We start from the raw sequence: 22,378 nt of genomic DNA, 5'->3' as shown, positions 1-22,378 counted from the left end.
GACTTGGACCTCTCGCATGATCTTTGTGCTGTTCTACTGGTAGCGATAGAGTTCTCTTTTTCATTTTAGGTTTATACTTTGCTGTATAGTTCTCTGAGCTCAGTTGAACCAGCTTATGCTTCACTTCCCTCCACCCCTCTTCTCTGCCTATGGGTGGACAGCATAACAGTAATTGTAAACAAGTGCTGGCTAGTGTGTCTATTGGTGGTAACTCACTGTGGTTGGTCACTGCAAGTCTTTATTGTTGCATTTAGATTATTTCATGTCCTTATGAGACCTGATTAATGCTTTGAAACAGTTATGATATCAGTCTGATAACAAAATTAAAATATTTTGAAGCAAAATTTTAAATTCTTTAAAAATTAAAGTTAAAATTTGAAATTGGGAGCAAACTATATATAGTTATATGCAGTGAATATCAAAGTTTCTAAACCAGTTTACAGAATTGAAATATCTCAATTATTGAAAAAACTGTTTCATTTTATCTATCACATGATATCAGAAATATACATAGTAGCTGTGTGTAGAATTGTGTCTTGATTTTCAGTGTCAATAGGGTGTTTTTAGATCTCTGTAATTCCTGTTTTATGTGTCATAGAGTAATTCTGTTTTCACAGCATGATTTCAAATAGCTCAAAGTTTATGAAAATAATTATTTTAAGTTTTTGACAAAAATAGTGTCCTATAATATGATAGGCCCTGAAATACATGTTTTTATTTGACAAATCCACATTTTTTGGCCGATTCTCTTAAAATTTGACATGCTTGTTGACAGTTATATTTGTGATTAGTTAGGACAGCTATTTTTCAAATTTAACATGAATTTAACTTCAAATTAAATTTTAAAATGATTTTTTATGTTATTTTTTTAGAATTTTTTAATTATTTTTGTATTGTTTTTTATTTAAATATTTGACATGGTCATGTATTCTATAGGGACTGATTGTTAGATTTGAAAATTTAAAACATATTTATTTTAATTTTTTTAATTGATTTGAGGGTATTAGCTATTGTATCCAGAGACACAACATTCCCGACCACCGCCACGGGGAGGCTCCCTCTTTAGGTAGTCATATATATTTGTATATGTAACTTTTTTGTTGTTGTTACACATTTGTTTTTGAATTTTGAATTCAATGTCTTATTTTCAGGTTTCCCACTGTATCTTAAACAGTTTGTTTTGGCTTCTCAACATAGATGATCCTGAAGCTGATTGTCTCCCCTGCATTTGCTGGATCTAGCTGTCCTCTCCTGTAGTTAGACTTCCGAGCAGACTTGGACCTCTCGCATGATCTTTGTGCTGTTCTACTGGTAGCGATAGAGTTCTCTTTTTCATTTTAGGTTTATACTTTGCTGTATAGTTCTCTGAGCTCAGTTGAACCAGCTTATGCTTCACTTCCCTCCACCCCTCTTCTCTGCCTATGGGTGGACAGCATAACAGTAATTGTAAACAAGTGCTGGCTAGTGTGTCTATTGGTGGTAACTCACTGTGGTTGGTCACTGCAAGTCTTTATTGTTGCATTTAGATTATTTCATGTCCTTATGAGACCTGATTAATGCTTTGAAACAGTTATGATATCAGTCTGATAACAAAATTAAAATATTTTGAAGCAAAATTTTAAATTCTTTAAAAATTAAAGTTAAAATTTGAAATTGGGAGCAAACTATATATAGTTATATGCAGTGAATATCAAAGTTTCTAAACCAGTTTACAGAATTGAAATATCTCAATTATTGAAAAAACTGTTTCATTTTATCTATCACATGATATCAGAAATATACATAGTAGCTGTGTGTAGAATTGTGTCTTGATTTTCAGTGTCAATAGGGTGTTTTTAGATCTCTGTAATTCCTGTTTTATGTGTCATAGAGTAATTCTGTTTTCACAGCATGATTTCAAATAGCTCAAAGTTTATGAAAATAATTATTTTAAGTTTTTGACAAAAATAGTGTCCTATAATATGATAGGCCCTGAAATACATGTTTTTATTTGACAAATCCACATTTTTTGGCCGATTCTCTTAAAATTTGACATGCTTGTTGACAGTTATATTTGTGATTAGTTAGGACAGCTATTTTTCAAATTTAACATGAATTTAACTTCAAATTAAATTTTAAAATGATTTTTTATGTTATTTTTTTAGAATTTTTTAATTATTTTTGTATTGTTTTTTATTTAAATATTTGACATGGTCATGTATTCTATAGGGACTGATTGTTAGATTTGAAAATTTAAAACATATTTATTTTAATTTTTTTAATTGATTTGAGGGTATTAGCTATTGTATCCAGAGACACAACATTCCCGACCACCGCCACGGGGAGGCTCCCTCTTTAGGTAGTCATATATATTTGTATATGTAACTTTTTTGTTGTTGTTACACATTTGTTTTTGAATTTTGAATTCAATGTCTTATTTTCAGGTTTCCCACTGTATCTTAAACAGTTTGTTTTGGCTTCTCAACATAGATGATCCTGAAGCTGATTGTCTCCCCTGCATTTGCTGGATCTAGCTGTCCTCTCCTGTAGTTAGACTTCCGAGCAGACTTGGACCTCTCGCATGATCTTTGTGCTGTTCTACTGGTAGCGATAGAGTTCTCTTTTTCATTTTAGGTTTATACTTTGCTGTATAGTTCTCTGAGCTCAGTTGAACCAGCTTATGCTTCACTTCCCTCCACCCCTCTTCTCTGCCTATGGGTGGACAGCATAACAGTAATTGTAAACAAGTGCTGGCTAGTGTGTCTATTGGTGGTAACTCACTGTGGTTGGTCACTGCAAGTCTTTATTGTTGCATTTAGATTATTTCATGTCCTTATGAGACCTGATTAATGCTTTGAAACAGTTATGATATCAGTCTGACAACAAAATTAAAATATTTTGAAGCAAAATTTTAAATTCTTTAAAAATTAAAGTTAAAATTTGAAATTGGGAGCAAACTATATATAGTTATATGCAGTGAATATCAAAGTTTCTAAACCAGTTTACAGAATTGAAATATCTCAATTATTGAAAAAACTGTTTCATTTTATCTATCACATGATATCAGAAATATACATAGTAGCTGTGTGTAGAATTGTGTCTTGATTTTCAGTGTCAATAGGGTGTTTTTAGATCTCTGTAATTCCTGTTGTATGTGTCATAGAGTAATTCTGTTTTCACAGCATGATTTCAAATAGCTCAAAGTTTATGAAAATAATTATTTTAAGTTTTTGACAAAAATAGTGTCCTATAATATGATAGGCCCTGAAATACATGTTTTTATTTGACAAATCCACATTTTTTGGCCGATTCTCTTAAAATTTGACATGCTTGTTGACAGTTATATTTGTGATTAGTTAGGAAAGCTATTTTTCAAATTTAACATGAATTTAACTTCAAATTAAATTTTAAAATGATTTTTTATGTTATTTTTTTAGAATTTTTTAATTATTTTTGTATTGTTTTTTATTTAAATATTTGACATGGTCATGTATTCTATAGGGACTGATTGTTAGATTTGAAAATTTAAAACATATTTATTTTAATTTTTTTAATTGATTTGAGGGTATTAGCTATTGTATCCAGAGACACAACATTCCCGACCACCGCCACGGGGAGGCTCCCTCTTTAGGTAGTCATATATATTTGTATATGTAACTTTTTTGTTGTTGTTACACATTTGTTTTTGAATTTTGAATTCAATGTCTTATTTTCAGGTTTCCCACTGTATCTTAAACAGTTTGTTTTGGCTTCTCAACATAGATGATCCTGAAGCTGATTGTCTCCCCTGCATTTGCTGGATCTAGCTGTCCTCTCCTGTAGTTAGACTTCCGAGCAGACTTGGACCTCTCGCATGATCTTTGTGCTGTTCTACTGGTAGCGATAGAGTTCTCTTTTTCATTTTAGGTTTATACTTTGCTGTATAGTTCTCTGAGCTCAGTTGAACCAGCTTATGCTTCACTTCCCTCCACCCCTCTTCTCTGCCTATGGGTGGACAGCATAACAGTAATTGTAAACAAGTGCTGGCTAGTGTGTCTATTGGTGGTAACTCACTGTGGTTGGTCACTGCAAGTCTTTATTGTTGCATTTAGATTATTTCATGTCCTTATGAGACCTGATTAATGCTTTGAAACAGTTATGATATCAGTCTGATAACAAAATTAAAATATTTTGAAGCAAAATTTTAAATTCTTTAAAAATTAAAGTTAAAATTTGAAATTGGGAGCAAACTATATATAGTTATATGCAGTGAATATCAAAGTTTCTAAACCAGTTTACAGAATTGAAATATCTCAATTATTGAAAAAACTGTTTCATTTTATCTATCACATGATATCAGAAATATACATAGTAGCTGTGTGTAGAATTGTGTCTTGATTTTCAGTGTCAATAGGGTGTTTTTAGATCTCTGTAATTCCTGTTTTATGTGTCATAGAGTAATTCTGTTTTCACAGCATGATTTCAAATAGCTCAAAGTTTATGAAAATAATTATTTTAAGTTTTTGACAAAAATAGTGTCCTATAATATGATAGGCCCTGAAATACATGTTTTTATTTGACAAATCCACATTTTTTGGCCGATTCTCTTAAAATTTGACATGCTTGTTGACAGTTATATTTGTGATTAGTTAGGAAAGCTATTTTTCAAATTTAACATGAATTTAACTTCAAATTAAATTTTAAAATGATTTTTTATGTTATTTTTTTAGAATTTTTTAATTATTTTTGTGTTTTTTTTTATATAAATATTTGACATGGTCATGTATTCTATAGGGACTGATTGTTAGATTTGAAAATTTAAAACATATTTATTTTAATTTTTTTAATTGATTTGAGGGTATTAGCTATTGTATCCAGAGACACAACATTCCCGACCACCGCCACGGGGAGGCTCCCTCTTTAGGTAGTCATATATATTTGTATGTGTAACTTTTTTGTTGTTGTTACACATTTGTTTTTGAATTTTGAATTCAATGTCTTATTTTCAGGTTTCCCACTGTATCTTAAACAGTTTGTTTTGGCTTCTCAACATAGATGATCCTGAAGCTGATTGTCTCCCCTGCATTTGCTGGATCTAGCTGTCCTCTCCTGTAGTTAGACTTCCGAGCAGACTTGGACCTCTCGCATGATCTTTGTGCTGTTCTACTGGTAGCGATAGAGTTCTCTTTTTCATTTTAGGTTTATACTTTGCTGTATAGTTCTCTGAGCTCAGTTGAACCAGCTTATGCTTCACTTCCCTCCACCCCTCTTCTCTGCCTATGGGTGGACAGCATAACAGTAATTGTAAACAAGTGCTGGCTAGTGTGTCTATTGGTGGTAACTCACTGTGGTTGGTCACTGCAAGTCTTTATTGTTGCATTTAGATTATTTCATGTCCTTATGAGACCTGATTAATGCTTTGAAACAGTTATGATATCAGTCTGACAACAAAATTAAAATATTTTGAAGCAAAATTTTAAATTCTTTAAAAATTAAAGTTAAAATTTGAAATTGGGAGCAAACTATATATAGTTATATGCAGTGAATATCAAAGTTTCTAAACCAGTTTACAGAATTGAAATATCTCAATTATTGAAAAAACTGTTTCATTTTATCTATCACATGATATCAGAAATATACATAGTAGCTGTGTGTAGAATTGTGTCTTGATTTTCAGTGTCAATAGGGTGTTTTTAGATCTCTGTAATTCCTGTTGTATGTGTCATAGAGTAATTCTGTTTTCACAGCATGATTTCAAATAGCTCAAAGTTTATGAAAATAATTATTTTAAGTTTTTGACAAAAATAGTGTCCTATAATATGATAGGCCCTGAAATACATGTTTTTATTTGACAAATCCACATTTTTCGGCCGATTCTCTTAAAATTTGACATGCTTGTTGACAGTTATATTTGTGATTAGTTAGGAAAGCTATTTTTCAAATTTAACATGAATTTAACTTCAAATTAAATTTTAAAATGATTTTTTATGTTATTTTTTTAGAATTTTTTAATTATTTTTGTATTGTTTTTTATTTAAATATTTGACATGGTCATGTATTCTATAGGGACTGATTGTTAGATTTGAAAATTTAAAACATATTTATTTTAATTTTTTTAATTGATTTGAGGGTATTAGCTATTGTATCCAGAGACACAACATTCCCGACCACCGCCACGGGGAGGCTCCCTCTTTAGGTAGTCATATATATTTGTATATGTAACTTTTTTGTTGTTGTTACACATTTGTTTTTGAATTTTGAATTCAATGTCTTATTTTCAGGTTTCCCACTGTATCTTAAACAGTTTGTTTTGGCTTCTCAACATAGATGATCCTGAAGCTGATTGTCTCCCCTGCATTTGCTGGATCTAGCTGTCCTCTCCTGTAGTTAGACTTCCGAGCAGACTTGGACCTCTCGCATGATCTTTGCACTGTTCTACTGGTAGCGATAGAGTTCTCTTTTTCATTTTAGGTTTATACTTTGCTGTATAGTTCTCTGAGCTCAGTTGAACCAGCTTATGCTTCACTTCCCTCCACCCCTCTTCTCTGCCTATGGGTGGACAGCATAACAGTAATTGTAAACAAGTGCTGGCTAGTGTGTCTATTGGTGGTAACTCACTGTGGTTGGTCACTGCAAGTCTTTATTGTTGCATTTAGATTATTTCATGTCCTTATGAGACCTGATTAATGCTTTGAAACAGTTATGATATCAGTCTGACAACAAAATTAAAATATTTTGAAGCAAAATTTTAAATTCTTTAAAAATTAAAGTTAAAATTTGAAATTGGGAGCAAACTATATATAGTTATATGCAGTGAATATCAAAGTTTCTAAACCAGTTTACAGAATTGAAATATCTCAATTATTGAAAAAACTGTTTCATTTTATCTATCACATGATATCAGAAATATACATAGTAGCTGTGTGTAGAATTGTGTCTTGATTTTCAGTGTCAATAGGGTGTTTTTAGATCTCTGTAATTCCTGTTTTATGTGTCATAGAGTAATTCTGTTTTCACAGCATGATTTCAAATAGCTCAAAGTTTATGAAAATAATTATTTTAAGTTTTTGACAAAAATAGTGTCCTATAATAGGACTAAGACCACAATTAAGTACTTCCGGGTTCAGGCCCCACGAATGAAGTCCCCTCAAAAATGTATGTATCTCAGGAAAACCAATCAAATGCCTCTTTGAACTTGATTTCTGTTGATGAATTTAATGTGGATTTATAGCAGAGATGTCAATCTATGTTTTGTGATGTAAAATAATAATATTGATCATTTATTATGTGCTCCAGGACCCTGTGTGATGAGTCCTGATTTGACCTCTACCCCTGACCCGGATGTATATAATCCACGTTGGTGACACATTTTGACAGCTATCTCCAGAAAATGCCCAACATGCTGGGTTGAAACTTTTATATTTTGCTTCTCAGATGTTGGTCTTGGCCAGGTGAGATGGAAAGTTGCATATGAGATGTTGGGAATTTATTATGAATTTTAATGTTACAATGAAACATATAGCGAAGCTAATTGTGGTCTTAGTCCAAGTAATATTGTCGGGGGTTTTACCGGAAAAATAAGCAAATCAATTGAAAGAGTTATGACCCTTCACCCAGTACCCGCCGCAGCGTAACACCTGGGTATTTTTAACAATGTAATTTTAGCTCCGTAGAGATATTTGCAAGCATGTATATATATACATATATTTTAAAATTTGATTAAATAAGTAAAGTTGACAGTTGAAAAGGCCATAAGTACGGAAGAGCATTAGGGCCATGAAGCAAAAAAAATCAATTCATTTTTTCGTGTTAATAACTCGAAATTTCGAGATAATAACTCGAAATTTCGAGATAATAACTCGAAATTTCGACTTAATAACTCGAAATTTCGAGATAATAACTCGAAATTATCTCGAAATTTCGAGTTATTATCTCCAAATTTCGAGTTAGTATGTCGAAATTTCGAGTTATTTTCTCGAAATTTCAAGTTATTAAGTCGAAATTTCGAGTTATTATCTCGAAATTTCGAGTTATTAACACGAAAAAATGGATTTATTTTTTTTGCTTCATGGCCCTAATGCTGTTCCGTACATAAGTTACATCACCGATAATTTCCAAAATCACACAATGTACTTTTCGGTATACAATTAATCATAGAATTCTTCAAACAAACGATTTGTTAGTGAAAATCAATTATGTACTATGAAAATTGGTACATTCTGTAATAGGGAATCAGAAACTTTAAAAATTATTTTTGTTCATCGTTACTATATAGAAAGATTATTTGAACAGTTTAATGTTTGACATACTGAACATGAAGATATACATCAATTTAATAACTTAAAGATGCAGATATCATTCTAGGAAATCCACAGCTTTTTCTCAATGATTTACTTAATATACAATAAAAGTCAACCACAGTTGCTAAAACACTTAGTTTATAGAAAGTTGTTGATTGGTACAAACTCGACGAGATTGAAGACGAATACCATTTTGTAATTGTTTGTCCGTAATATCAAGATATTCGACAAAAATAATTAAATCATATTTAAGAAGTAAGCCAAACGTATATAAATTCACACTGCTCATGTGTTCTACCAATTTATCTAAATTAAACAGCTCAGAGAAATATCTATTTATGGCTAATAAACGGCGGGATGATCATGTTATAATATGAATGAAAAACAAAGTTCACCGAAACTGATTTAATGGGCACAGGAAGGAATCATATAATTTATTTAATTTATTTAACGGGTTTTACGTCCGCTATTACGGCCTTGTGGCCTTTCAGCTGACGAGTGAATCATACATGTACTGTATGTTTATATATAGTAATACAACTGACGAAGAAAACAACTTTATGACTCGTGACCGGGTCTCGAATTCACGAACTACGGCACCTAATCGCCTAGCCAGAAATACCCGCAGCTTGTAACGCGTATAGATTAGGGTGACGTAGATTGTGAGTTCGAGGCCCGGCCAGGGCACTAGTCCTCCTTCGTGATTTGTGTTACTGAGTGTGTTTTTTTTAACAATACAGTGGAACTTCGTTAACTCGAAGTCGACGGGACCACGAAAAAACTTCGAGTTATCCGAGTGTTCGAATTAAGCGAGTTATCGTTTTTGGTGAAAAGTTTGGTCAATATTTGTCAACATTATATAATCATTATAACTTCGCTCTGTCGCTCATCAGTTTAGTATGAAGACTGGTCAATACATGTAAATATATATGTAATGTTTCGTTATGTCACTTGTAATTTGGTGTAGTTTTGCCGATATACAGTCACGATAAAGTTTCTTTCACTTAGTCACTTCAATAACGATCTGATGTGCAAGTCATGTTTGCAAAAGGTAAACGATAAAACGGAATTCGACAAAATAACAAGTTATTAATGTCAAAACAAATAACCGTTTAAGTTTAACACAGATTGCATACAAAACGTAACAGAACCATAACCTTTTATTGGACATATATAAAATACTGTTTGATCGGCCTACTTACTTTTTATTGATAACCACGCCATTTCCATGTGTATTAGCACCGGAAGTTGGGCTGCGCATGTGCGTATAAAATGTTACTGTAACTGAGCTGGCGTTTTATCCGATTTAATAGACAGCACTGACCGTTACAGTTGTACTCTGAACACCTCGGCAGTAATTACGCTATTGTTTCAGCAGTTTAAAGATTTAATAGGCGCCGTGACTGTGTCATTTCTACACCTGTAAAAACATCAGCCGGGTAGATCTACCGGTGTGTCAGAGATTAGTTCCGCTTGAGCGAACGGGTAGATGAGTTGTTGACTATCGTGTGTACTGATATCGGCGACCGCCTTGGGAAATTACCTGATGTAAGTAAAGCAGTACTTTTTATCACCAAGACTTGTTGTTATAAGATTCAACCGACAATTTCTTTTATGAATTTATGAAACACTTATAATAGCATGTAGGTTAGTAGTGCCGATATGTTCAGTATTACAAACGGAATTTAGCTCTTAAAAAATGTCGGCGTTTGCCACCGATCGACGAAAATTATACTTCGAGTTATTCGAACATTTCAAGTAGGATTTTTATTGTTGGGACCAAATTTTTACTTCGTATTATCCGAGTTTTTCGAGTTATCCGAATTCGAATTATCCGAGTTTATTTTACTAAGATAAAGAGAGAATTCGGCCGGGACCGGCGAGGTACTTCGAGTTAAGCGGGGTATTCGAGTTATCCGAGTTCGAGTTAACGAAGTTCCACTGTATATGTACTGGATTCTAACAAACGGGTGTTCGCTGGATGAGTATTACTAAAAATAGATAACTGGTCATGCAGTTATAATGGCAAGTGAATTGTCGGGCAATCTGCCCCTTTATCAAGACACAAGTTTATTACAAACATCTATATATACGTTCATTTTCACTTCAAACATCATCTACTGATCATTAGGCCATTGACGAGGTTTTTGTTTGGATACTTGAATTATGGAGACGGCATTGATAGCTTGCGTCCGATACTTTTGTGTAATATTTATTTACGCCATAAAAATGATTTAAATTCGAAATGTACATTTACTCAGTATTTCATATATAAGTATAGTATGTGCTATCGTACACAATATTTAACATGCGATTCGTCCAATATTTTAATACCTTGGGGTGTTTGTATGAGATATTTAAAACCTGCAACTGGGCGCAAGGAACCCTATCAAAAGACTTGTAAATCATATTGTTGTTGTTTTTGTTGTTCGCAGTAGCTCAAAAATAGATGATGTCGTTAAGTACGAGTTTTCAGACTTGAAGTTGACTAAGTGTTATATATTCTAATGGCTGTCATTTGACCACACAACAACAGTGGACAAACATGTATTTGTAATTAAGTAACGCTGCATGCACCGATAAGCTATTTCTGGATTTATGTATATTCTTAGGCATAAACCTGTGGTTTAACAGCGACTTTAGAAAAAAAAAACATTGAATGGGGAATATTACATATCATAATATTACTTGAAGCTAAAAAAGACAAATGAAAAAAGGAAAATGCTTCTGTAATGTTCCCATTGCAAAATTGCGTTTATTTTTCATTGGCTACGGCAAACAGAAATCGATTGTGACGTCTTAATACGGACAATGAAATCATGCAATACAATGGCTATCTCCATCTAAGTTTGCCACCCTATCTCCACTTAAACTATGTCAATACAGTTTTATCAACCTTGTTATAAAATAATATCCTGATTTTGTTTTCATCGTATATGAAATTCGTCTCAAAGTCTAAATCTTGCTTACCAGGGGTTCTCAAAAATGAACTTTCTAAGATATGCGTGACATATATACACTTATAACATCAGTGAGAGTAAGAACAAAGAGACTGAATATATACTGAAACGAAAAAGAAACGCAACTTCAAATTGTAGGTTTAATAAAATAATACTTGTGAGCATTATGTTTAAATTTCATATGTAATAGTTAATATTGAATATTGATGTAACATCCTTTAAATGTTTAGAGATTTTTAAGAACAGGTCACTTTGCTAGAAGGTCATGATTGGTAGTACCCTACGTGAATCCAAGTTGAAATGGCAGCAGTTTTGAAACCGTGCCCTAATATCGTGTGTGTCCTCCTCGAACAGTTATCACATCTCTAATTCTTTGTTGCATTGAGTTCATCAGGGCATTGACTTTCCGTATTGGAATGTTATTCCATTCTTGGACGAGTGCATTTGCTAACTGAGGGAGGGTATTTGGGGGGTTACGGCGATTTCGAATTCTTCTGTCTAATTCATCCCACAAATGCTCGATTGGGGACAGGTCGGGGCTATATGGAGGCCAATCTACAGGAACAATGTTCTGTGTCGCAAGAAAGTCTCTACAGACTCTTGCAACGTGTGGTCTCGCGTTATCTTGCTGAAAGGTTAGATGATGCTGCCTAACAAACGGCACAACATGGGGCCTAAGGATCTCATCCCGATAGCGTACGGCCGTTAAATTCCCATTGACTATCACCAAAGGCGTCTTCAAACCATGGGAGATTCCCGCCCAAACCATAACTGATCCACCCCCAAATCGGTCGTGTTCCAAAACACAGGCGTCAGCAAAACGTTCGCCTCGACGCCGGTACACACGTTGACGGCCATCTGCTCGAAATAACGTGAATCGAGATTCATCGGTGAAGAGCATAGACCTCCAACGTCTCATAGGAAAACGTCTGGGCATATGTGCCGTTGCCCATTGCATACGACGTGCTCGACGTTGCGGTGTTAGTGGTAAACCAACGTACTGTCGCCTTGCACGCAAATTAGCCTCACGCAGTCTGTTGATCACTGTTTGGGGATGAATTCGACGGTTATGATTACCAATCGTATTCCTTGCCGTTTCAGCGGCCGTTAATCTCCTGTTACGCAGGTGTGCCAACCTAAGAACCCGGTCTTGACGTCGCGACGTTACGCGTGGACGTCCTGATCTCGGCTGGTCATCGACTCTTCCTGTTGCGTTAAGACGTGAAACTAATCGACTAATAGTCGATTTGTGAACTCTGAATTGTCGAGCGACGTGAAGTTGCGTGTTCCCTGCCAGAAGCATCGCTATAGCACGTCCTCTATCAACCTTTGATAACCGTGGCATAATTGTAAAAAGAATTATTGTTTGCAAAAGTATTGGCGATGATGTGGCTCAATGTTAGTGATGAATTGATACTGGTTTGAATGAAAAAAGAACGCATATGTTTGTACAGGCACGGTTTTTGATGTTTTTACCGCGCCGGAAGTGCATAGGTCTCTAGTCACACTTGGGTGATTTTGAAGATTGGTATGGGTGTTAGGCAGGGTGCATGTTTATTTCCGCGATTTTTATACAGATATGTATATTTAATACAAAATTAATCACAATTTTCCATGTTGCGTTTCTTTTTCGTTTCAGTATATATACAAATAACTTGGAAATAGATTCGTGAAAAAATAGTTTTTGAAGCAATAAATCAGAATCAGAGTCTAGTGAACTGATGTGGTCTCATTTCAGTGATTTTGTTACCCTGCGATAAGCAGGGTTGAAAAAATAGTCTATAGACTCGTTAAATGTTCCTCTCCACGGAAATCTTTAGTAAAAGGCGAAAGATTTATGCGTGGTTTGAAGAGAAACCAGAGTAAAGATGATGATAAATTATTTTACTATATACGAATAACTGTAGATACAATAAAGTGTCTAAGAAAACATACAGAAACATAATTATTTAAAATTATAATTTTATTATGATATTTAATTATTTCAGTTAAAATAATATTTAAAGATGTAAAAGACATATTCACAAAATTATTAAATTTAATATAAGATTGTGCAATTTTAATCTTTGCTTATTTTTAATAAATTAGGGTACCTTTTTCCTGTCGAAGCCATGACATGAATGAAAAGTAGATCAAAGGGAAGTAACCTAATGTAAAACTGCTGTCGCATATCCTCGGTAACGGTCGAAGTAAGCACGGCTGCGTTGCCTACTTACCTTCATAAGCTATAAACGTATGGAAGGTTATTAGTCACCAAAACCTTATATTTTAGGTTTCTTTTATTTTTTGTTTGATAATTTTTGTTTAATGTTTCTACGTCTTCATTTTTTTGTGAATAAGTGACTTTTCTATTTCAATATATGCATGTAAAATACTTTTTTTTTTTGAATTTCCAATTTGTGTCCCATTCTAAATTTATTTCGTGCAGCGTTCAACCATGTGGTTATTTCAGAGCAAAGTGAATTTTTATATTTAAAAAATAAAATAAAATAAAATAAAATAAACTATTCGATAAATGAGAAACCTAGACAAATAATGGAGATAGGATTATCTAGACAATGTTTTTTAGAGGATAAAGACTGTTTACAGGAGATCGAGGCCAAAGACCCTGAAATATCAAACATTTACGGAGCGAAACGGGACCGACATGGAAATCTTCTCACGATGCCAATGGCCGTCATTTCGTCCCATCAATTATAGTTATTCCGTCATTTCAAATATCGTTATTTCCTACCTTCAAACATGTTAATTTCCTCTCTTCAATTATCATTATTCGTCCTTTCAGTTATCGTTATTTCGTCCGTTCATTCATCGGTATTTCACCCCAACAGTTATCGTTATTTTGTCTTTTTGTTCATCATTATTTCGTCCCAGCGATCATCTCTATTCACCCGATAAATTATCGTTAAAGATTCATTTCTAAAGTCCGTACTTAATCTAAACCCTTCATTGACGTATGATTTGATCCTTTGTTTAACCATCTGTACATAGTATAAACAGACAATACAATGTTATCTATCTCGTTTTATTTACAATATTTCTTTGGAATGCAGTGAAAAAGATAAACGGCGAAGAAGTGATTGATACAAGTAGTTATAAAAAATATGGCACTCAAGAAATCTCATTAATGGGACTATGTCGATTGGTCATTTTGGTCCCAGATCAGCTGGTCAGAATGAGATAGGCTGCGTCGTACATTCATCCTCATTATATGAATCAAAGTCCGCTATCATTATTTACAACACAATACAAAACGTCCTGTCCATTTTTTCATCTCTCCGAGGGTATCCACTAGCATTATTTACAACACAATACAAAATGTCCTTAAATTCTTTCATCTCTCCGGGCCGGGGTTTCACACTCGGGATGTCTCTAGATACATTGTCACTGCTTTAAGTTTGATACCATCACAAAACACTTTATATAAGATTCGAATTCTAAAATATGACGGAATCAATCAACCGTTTAATTTAGGTTTAAACACCCGTGATGGTAAGTAGTCCCTCCACATAATGATGTCATGTCAATATCAAGTGTGAAAAAAAACTTGTAGAATCTATATAATAAGTCTTGAGTGACTTCTGTGATGTATGGTGGCATTTTCCCATAAATGGAACTTATCTTTCGCAACTTCCTTCCGGTTGCACACACACTTTAGTATCATAAAATTGTATTTTACACCTTGAGGGTTCTAAAACACATTATTATACTCAGAGTATGATGTTGAAATGAGTCCTAAAAACTAGTTTATATCGTTAATGGAAAAAAAGCAGGTGAAACAGAGGAATGTTAATGATAATGGGTTATATCCAATCACCATCGTGATTTTTAGGGACTCTCCATTCCTTCCTGTATGGGAATCCCTTTAAACAGCTGCTCAAACATTTCTGGCTTCTCTTTGAGTAGCTGCCACCACTGTACAGTAGACAAGGCTCCAGGACGGATATCGTCAACCTCTCCCCGGAGACGTGCGATGATGAAGTGTACGTTGTAGGGAGGTGCGGTAATGGATGGATGACCAATTATGGTCAACTGGTCCTCGCCAGAGGTGTGGACATAACGGCCTGTATCTGCAGGAAAAAAATAACATTTGTAACCACATCCATAGAACCGGGACCTTGATCTGAGTGAGGAATTATCAATTATAGTACCACTTTATATACTTTCGTATTATATCAGTTTAGTACCTATATTCGGACCGTGGAAGAGATTTCTGCGTCCCTGTGGGGGGACATAGACTTACCATCACCCGTAGAATTATTTTAAAGAAATATCCAGCTGAAATCTAAAGAAACAACCTTATCTCGGAGACAAAATCGCGGAACTAAATTTTGTTCGTGATTTTAAAATGATTGTAAAATCAGGAGTCAGTTTACTGTGGGACCAGTATGTGTCGTTAAATCTTTAGTATCATAGTACATTTAGGGAGGGGTGTATTTATACCAGGTTAACCAAAATACTATAGATGATAGTACCATGGACTTCGATATACATATATAGGTAATAGTGAAAGTACAGAAGTCTCTACGGTAAATAACTACTGTACATTTTGTTAACAAACAGTTCAATGGAGCACGTCAGTCAACTTTTCAGATCCAGAATAACAATCATGCAAATTGATTGCGTATGGAAAATGCAGACAACTCTTTATAACAGACACAGACTTTATATTCACACTGATAAACTGTCTATACCGACCGGCTCACTAATCCTAACACTTTGAGTATATGACAACCCTTTACTACATTGTAAACTGTCTATATCGACCACCTCTCTAATTCTAACATTGTGAGTATATGACAACCCTTTACTATAGTGTAAACTGTCTATACCGACCACCTCTCTAATTCTAACATTGTGAGTATATGACAACCCTTTACTATAGTGTAAACTGTCTATACCGACCACCTCTCTAATTCTAACATTGTGTGTATATGACAACCCTTTACTACATTTTAAACTGTCTATATCGACCACCTCTCTAATTCTAACATTGTGAGTATATGACAACTCTTTACTATAGTGTAAACTGTCTATACCGACCACCTCTCTAACCCTAACATTGTGAGTATATGACAACTCTTTACTATAGTGTAAACTGTCTATACCGACCACATTTCTAATTCTAACATTGTGAGTATATGACAACCCTTTACTACATTGTAAACTGTCTATATCGACCACCTCTCTAATTCTAACATTGTGAGTATATGACAACCCTTTACTATAGTGTAAACTGTCTATACCGACCACCTCTCTAACCCTAACATTGTGAGTATATGACAACCCTTTACTATAGTGTAAACTGTCTATATCGACCATCTGACTAATCTTAGCACTATAAGTACATGACAAACGTTTACTATAATGTTAACTGTCTATATCGTCCTCCTCACTAACTTTACCTTCTGCGTATATGACAATCGTAACCATACTAATCACCACAAGGAATGCACCATCAGAGAAACACCAAGACATTATTATTTCTTTTGATGATTTACTTCATTTTATGAGAACAATATGCACAATATCAATACAAGATCTCTAAAGTGACTAAATAATGATGATATCCACAAATATCGGCGGCTCAAATATACTTACTTGCCATGGATGATGAATCGTTTAGTCCCTGCGTCGTAATGGTAAACTATTGTAATAAGGGAGGTAAATCTTGTAAAAATGATAAGAGTGTTTTTTTTTTTATAGTGTGGTTTCTTACCATTATAATATAATATTTATTTACCGTATTCATGATTGATTTTTTTTTTAAATTTTAGAATGTTAAGTTAATAACATTTATTTTATTACGGCATTGAAAATTATCATTATTTTTTATCTGCTGTAGAATAAAACATTTCAATTTTTAACACTTTATATTCGTTATTTATATTTTTTAAATAATTTTTGGCATTGGGCCAAATTCTTTGTAGATTTCTGTGTACAATTTGTGCTTGTCAAAATCAATCTATTTACTGTTGTAACGTTTATATATGCTCATACAAAATCATGATCTATTAAACTAGATTTCAGGTATGTGTTACATTATAGCATTGTCCTATTTAAAAAGGGTTTTGGACACTAGTGATAAATATTTTCCTAAATTGTTAAGTTCTTTTATATTTTCTACTTTGAGTAACTGAATACGTTTAAACATACTACAGTCAACCGTTTAATTTAGGTTTAAACTCCCGTGATGGTAAGTAGTCCCTCCACATAATGATGTCATGTCAATATCAAGTGTGAAAAAAAACTTGTAGAATCTATATAATAAGTCTTGAGTGACTTCTGTGATGTATGGTGGCATTTTCCCATAAATGGAACTTATCTTTCGCAACTTCCTTCCGGTTGCACACACACTTTAGTATCATAAAATTGTATTTTACACCTTGAGGGTTCTAAAACACATTATTATACTCAGAGTATGATGTTGAAATGAGTCCTAAAAACTAGTTTATATCGTTAATGGAAAAAAAGCAGGTGAAACGGAGGAATGTTAATGATAATGGGTTATATCCAATCACCATCGTGATTTTTAGGGACTCTCCATTCCTTCCTGTATGGGAATCCCTTTAAACAGTTGCTCAAACAATTCTGGCTTCTCTTTGAGTAGCTGCCACCACTGTACAGTAGACAAGGTTCCAGGACGGATATCGTCAACCTCTCCCCGGAGACGTGCTATGATGAATTGTACGTTGTAGGGGGGTGGGCACACGGATGGATGACCAATTAGGGTCAACTGGTCCTCGCCAGAGGTGTGGACATAACGGCCTGTATCTGCAGGAAAAAAATAACATTTGTAACCACATCCATAGAACCGGGACCTTGATCTGAGTGAGGAATTATCAATTATAGTACCACTTTATATACTTTCGTATTATATCAGTTTAGTACCTATATTCGGACCGTGGAAGAGATTTCTGCGTCCCTGTGTGGGGACATAGACTTACCATCACCCGTAGAATTATTTTAAAGAAATATCCAGCTGAAATCTAAAGAAACAACCTTATCTCGGAGACAAAATCGCGGAACTAAATTTTGTTCGTGATTTTAAAATGATTGTAAAATCAGGAGTCAGTTTACTGTGGGACCAGTATGTGTCGTTAAATCTTTAGTATCATAGTACATTTAGGGAGGGGTGTATTTATACCAGGTTAACCAAAATACTATAGATGATAGTACCATGGACTTCGATATACATATATAGGTAATAGTGAAAGTACAGAAGTCTCTACGGTAAATAACTACTGTACATTTTGTTAACAAACAGTTCAATGGAGCACGTCAGTCAACTTTTCAGATCCAGAATAACAATCATGCAAATTGATTGCGTATGGAAAATGCAGACAACTCTTTATAACAGACACAGACTTTATATTCACACTGATAAACTGTCTATACCGACCGGCTCACTAATCCTAACACTTTGAGTATATGACAACCCTTTACTACATTGTAAACTGTCTATATCGACCACCTCTCTAATTCTAACATTGTGAGTATATGACAACCCTTTACTATAGTGTAAACTGTCTATACCGACCACATTTCTAATTCTAACATTGTGAGTATATGACAACCCTTTACTACATTGTAAACTGTCTATATCGACCACCTCTCTAATTCTAACATTGTGAGTATATGACAACCCTTTACTATAGTGTAAACTGTCTATACCGACCACCTCTCTAACCCTAACATTGTGAGTATATGACAACCCTTTACTATAGTGTAAACTGTCTATATCGACCATCTGACTAATCTTAGCACTATAAGTACATGACAAACGTTTACTATAATGTTAACTGTCTACATCGTCCTCCTCACTAACTTTACCTTCTGCGTATATGACAATCGTAACCATACTAATCACCACAAGGAATGCACCATCAGAGAAACACCAAGACATTATTATTTCTTTTGATGATTTACTTCATTTTATGAGAACAATATGCACAATATCAATACAAGATCTCTAAAGTGACTAAATAATGATGATATCCACAAATATCGGCGGCTCAAATATACTTACTTGCCATGGATGATGAATCGTTTAGTCCCTGCGTCGTAATGGTAAACTATTGTAATAAGGGAGGTAAATCTTGTAAAAATGATAAGAGTGTTTTTTTTTTATAGTGTGGTTTCTTACCATTATAATATAATATTTATTTACCGTATTCATGATTGATTTTTTTTTTAAATTTTAGAATGTTAAGTTAATAACATTTATTTTATTACGGCATTGAAAATTATCATTATTTTTTATCTGCTGTAGAATAAAACATTTCAATTTTTAACACTTTATATTCGTTATTTATATTTTTTAAATAATTTTTGGCATTGGGCCAAATTCTTTGTAGATTTCTGTGTACAATTTGTGCTTGTCAAAATCAATCTATTTACTGTTGTAACGTTTATATATGCTCATACAAAATCATGATCTATTAAACTAGATTTCAGGTATGTGTTACATTATAGCATTGTCCTATTTAAAAAGGGTTTTGGACACTAGTGATAAATATTTTCCTAAATTGTTAAGTTCTTTTATATTTTCTACTTTGAGTAACTGAATACGTTTAAACATACACTATAGTTCAATGGAGCACGTCAGTCAACTTTTCAGATCCAGAATAACAATCATGCAAATTGATTGCGTATGGAAAATGCAGACAACTCTTTATAACAGACACAGACTTTATATTCACACTGATAAACTGTCTATACCGACCGGCTCACTAATCCTAACACTTTGAGTATATGACAACCCTTTACTACATTGTAAACTGTCTATATCGACCACCTCTCTAATTCTAACATTGTGAGTATATGACAACCCTTTACTATAGTGTAAACTGTCTATACCGACCACCTCATGACCGACCACCCCGAAGACTCCACAACTCACAACCCAGGTTTGGGTATCCCCTTGTCAAGTATTCACCTCACTTGAAACAAGGTTTGGTCACAGGCACCAAATGTAACAGGAGTGGAAAAATGCACGGCCAGACCGGGGTTCGAACACTAGCCGGATGCTCTACCGATTGAGCTACCTGGTCACTGATGATCGACCTGGTCCAGTTCCGCTACATTATTACAAAAATGAAATATAAAGTAAACACAAACGAAAAGCTATTTGCTTTATATTTGTCTATATCGACCACCTCTCTAATTCTAACATTGTGAGTATATGACAACCCTTTACTATAGTGTAAACTGTCTATACCGACCACCTCTCTAACCCTAACATTGTGAGTATATGACAACCCTTTACTATAGTGTAAACTGTCTATATCGACCATCTGACTAATCTTAGCACTATAAGTACATGACAAACGTTTACTATAATGTTAACTGTCTACATCGTCCTCCTCACTAACTTTACCTTCTGCGTATATGACAATCGTAACCATACTAATCACCACAAGGAATGCACCATCAGAGAAACACCAAGACATTATTATTTCTTTTGATGATTTACTTCATTTTATGAGAACAATATGCACAATATCAATACAAGATCTCTAAAGTGACTAAATAATGATGATATCCACAAATATCGGCGGCTCAAATATACTTACTTGCCATGGATGATGAATCGTTTAGTCCCTGCGTCGTAATGGTAAACTATATTCCTAGGCTCGGTTATAACCGGAACAAGGACGTTAAGCCCCATCAATCAATCAATCAATTGGCCCAAATCCTGTGTATAATTGCTGTGCGTGTAAAAAATCATTTTCTACTTAATGACGTAACGTGTATATATGCTCATACAAAATCATGATCTATTAAAACTAGATTCAGGTATGTGTTACATTATAGCATTGTCCTATTTAAAAAGGGTTTTAGACACTAGTGATAAATATTTTCCTAAATTGTTAAGTTCTTTTATATTTTCTACTTTGAGTACCGTAAATATTCGGGTATAGTGCGCACTCGCGTATAGTGCGCAGGTACGTTTTTGAGGTCCGTTTAAAAAAAAAAAAAAAAAAAAAATTCAATATTCAACTGAGCGGTAGATGAATTCTGAAGCATAAGCTGATAGGAATTTGTAACTTATGAAAGCTTATTTACCACCTTTAATTGGAATCATCGGTCAGATTTGACACATTGGATTGAAAGGTTGTTTACATTATACCGCGACAGGCCTACTGTAGTCAGCTTGCAAATTGTAGCGGTCCCGAATCTACGCTGTTGTTCAAACAAAATAATTAATCCTACCCTCAATTACCTTGTGATTTTCACGCAGGTATGATCTCTTGTGGTATCTGTCCACGAACAAAGAAAGTTATTAAAGCTGACAGTGCAAGTTAAAAAGCATCCAATTGAGATTAAAAAAAAATAATACAAGTACATATTTCCAAAAATCGTTTCCGAGACATTCCCCAGTTATGGTAGTGTCGTATCTAAGGACGGGCAGACATTTTTCTTTTTTGTTATGCGTGGATACGAACCGCTATAAAAGCGCGTGCATTCATTGAGACAAGTATCAGTCTCTCGATACATGCGCAAAGCGACACAGCTCTCAATAATATATTATACGTTCTCAATACACACGCCAACGGGTTTTTGTTTTCATTAAACGCAACTGCAGAACTTGGATATGGAATTTGAAGAGGTAATTATATACATATATATATACATATATATTTTATTTTACAATAAAAGAAAGAAAAGAAAATATTGACAATACAAAATATTTGGGCCTCAACAAAAACATGCACCTGATAAAATTATAAACAGAGTAAATATGAGTAAACTCCTACCTGAGTCTTTCCAGTGGGATATGCAGCAAGAATAACTTTACAACTGTTACAGTAATTACATCCATAGTTTCCATCGAAATATTTTCCGTGTGTTCGTATCATTTGTGCACGTGTCATAACGATACTCGCGTGTGATACTACATTTTACAAGCGCTCAACTGACACAGTCATTTTGTTTTTATTCGATTTCAATGTGCAATGTAACACATTTATTTGTGTTTCATTGCACACACGCGTAGATATATATTGCAAATAATATTTTATTTTGTTATTTTAAACCAACAGGATTGGATCGACGATAGCATCCAGGATGACGAGGCAGGGGATGATCAGGAAATGGTTGAGGATATCTTCGGTATTGACATGGTCATGGAAGACGACACCGATTCCGAACATGGTG

The 22,378-nt window shown here is 34.1% G+C and overlaps 1 non-coding gene across 1 annotated transcript; it reads right to left on the bottom strand.

The window, feature by feature from the left end:
* Positions 1-12,966: 12,966 nt before the first annotated feature.
* Positions 12,967-13,084, bottom strand: LOC117322548. Its single transcript, XR_004531570.1, has one exon. It is a non-coding gene; the product is annotated as a U5 spliceosomal RNA (small nuclear RNA).
* Positions 13,085-22,378: the final 9,294 nt, after the last annotated feature.

Source organism: Pecten maximus, chromosome 2 (genome assembly GCF_902652985.1).
Source record: "Pecten maximus chromosome 2, xPecMax1.1, whole genome shotgun sequence".
Classification (NCBI taxonomy): domain Eukaryota; kingdom Metazoa; phylum Mollusca; class Bivalvia; order Pectinida; family Pectinidae; genus Pecten; species Pecten maximus.
This window is presented reverse-complemented; position numbering and strand designations above follow the sequence as displayed.